This window comes from Sapajus apella, unplaced genomic scaffold, assembly GCF_009761245.1.
Source record: "Sapajus apella isolate SASKATOON/1434 unplaced genomic scaffold, GSC_monkey_1.0 scaffold123, whole genome shotgun sequence".
NCBI lineage: Eukaryota > Metazoa > Chordata > Mammalia > Primates > Cebidae > Sapajus > Sapajus apella.
Genome location: NW_022437063.1, coordinates 3,846,826 through 3,849,340, shown reverse-complemented (window position 1 = coordinate 3,849,340; position 2,515 = coordinate 3,846,826).

Sequence of the window (2,515 nt, the reverse complement as noted above, 5' to 3'; positions counted from 1 at the left end):
TGTGTGTGTGTGTGTGTGTGTGTGTGTGTGTGTGTGTGTGTGTGTGTTGGGGGCTGAGGGGGCTGCTGTCCAGGCTCTACCTTTGTGGGAGGACCTCCCCTTCCTTCAACCAACCCCACTTGGGATGCCCCAGGCTGGTGGTAAACTCACTGGGCAGGTCAGAGCTGTATTTATAAAGCATATCCTCAGCACACCCTGCAAAGTGCCTGGCAAAGCATAGGCATGCTACAGATAATTTTTTTTTTTTTTTTTTTTTTTTTGGGACGGAGTTTCGTTCTTCTTAACCTCGACCGAGCTGAATATGGCGCGATCTCGGCTCACCGCAACCTCCGCCTCCTGGGTTCAGGCAATTCTCCTGCCTCAGCCTCCGGAGTAGCTGGGATTACAGGCACGCGCCACCATGCCCAGCTAATTTTTTGTAGTTTTAGTAGAGACGGGGTTTCACCATGTTGACCAGGATGGTCTCGATCTCTTGACCTCGTGATCCACCCGCCTCGGCCTCCCAAAGTGCTGGGATTACAGGCGTGAGCCACCGCCCCCGGCCTCTACAGATAATTTTTAAAACAATTGTTTTTCCTGCTTACAAAAGTAAGTCATGCTGATTTAATAATATCTAGAAAACACAGAAAAGCATACACAAAAAGTCATTCTTACACTTAAAAGTGATTCAGATTTGGTATTTGTGTATGTGTAAATGTGCATGAAAGAAAATCTGAGAAAATATATATACTGCAGAATGTCTTCCATGTTACTAATCCCCCTCCTAAAACATGATTTTAAAAAAGTGACTTTATCAAGGTCTAATTTGCATGCAATAAAACCCAGCCATTTTAAGGCACATAATTGGATAAATTTTGATAATCGTGTGCACCTGTGTAAATATCGCCCGGATAGCAGCATCCCAGAACCTTCCCCTGGGCCCTGGGCTGTTTTCACCAGGGCCGGCGTGTTGCTAATAGCATTTCCTATCAGTGGACTAATGCCATGTGCACTTCTCTATCTCGCTTTGCTTTTTTTAAGATCCATCATATCACCGGTTCCTTCTTTCTATCTATAAGTCATATTGCATTGTGTGGGTACACTAGTGTATCTGTTCACCTGCTGATGGGCTTTTGGACAGTTTCCAGCCTCTGCACTTTGACTCTGAGGGTAAGGACACCCTTATCCTTTGGGGGCTTTGCTTTCACTCCTCTTGGATGCTTATTTAAAAGTAGAAAGCTGAATCATAGGAAAATGTGTGTGTGTATATATATATACACACATATATATATATTTTTTTTTTTGAGATGGAGTCTCAAAATACAAAAAAAATTAGCCAGGTGTGGTGGTGGGCACCTGTAGTCCCAGGTTCTCGGGAGGCTGAAGCAGGAGAATTGCTTGAACCTGGGAGGGGGAGGTTGCAGTGAGCCAAAATCCTGCCACTGCACTCCAGCCTGGGCGACAGAGCGAGACTCCGTCTCATAATTAATTAATAAATAAACAAAATAAAAAATGTTTGGGGCCGGGCGCGGTGGCTCAAGCCTGTAGTCCCAGCACTTTGGGAGGCCGAGGCGGGTGGATCACGAGGTCAAGAGATCGAGACCATCCTGGTCAACACGGTGAAACCCCGTCTCTACTAAAACTACAAAAAATGGCTGGGCATGGTGGCGCGTGCCTGTGATCCCAGCTACTCAGGAGGCTGAGGCAGGAGAATTGGCTGAACCCAGGAGGCTGAGGTTGCGGTGAGCCGAGATGGCGCCATTGCACTCCAGCCTGGGTAACAAGAGCGAAACTCCGTCTCAAAAAAAAAGAGAAAAAAAAAATGTTTGGGATGATATTTGAAACAAATAGGATAGAGAAGGGTTAACATTTTAAAAACATGTTACATATAAAAATTGTTAGGAAAAAGACAGACAATCCATTAAACAAATGGCAATGGATATACATAGGTCATTCACAGAAGAAAACATTCAGAAGTGGCTGCTGAGCATCTGAGTAGGTGCTGACACCAAGGCCACGGTGAGATGCCGCTCTTGCCCAGCAGCGGACGGGAAAGGCCACGGTGAGACGCGGCTCTCACCCAGCCCTGTGCTGGGGAAGTTTCACGACGCTTCTGGGCTGGCAGGCCTGGTGGATGGGAGTGGGAACTGCTCGGCTGTTTTTGGAAAGTAATCTGGCAATGTTTTCAAACTTAAAAAAAAAAAAATTATACCCTTTTACCCAGCTTCATTTTTTATCCTCTATCCCAGAGAAATTAAAACACCAGTATTTAAGAAACTTACATACTAGAGAAGATACACTTTTTGTGTGTTTAAGAAATTCCTGTTGTGTTTTACTTCCCATTCCCCCACCCAATTTATTTTTATTCTGTAACAGTCTAGATTTTTGCATAGCAGCATTTTCTATGAGAAATGCAGCTGAGTTCTGCCTTTTGACGGTTGTCTCAGGAACCTGTAGCTGGTCCAGGATGCAGGTGGCCTCTCCTTTGCAGCCTCATCTCGACTTGAGAGATCGGCCCAGTGTGGACTTCTGGGCA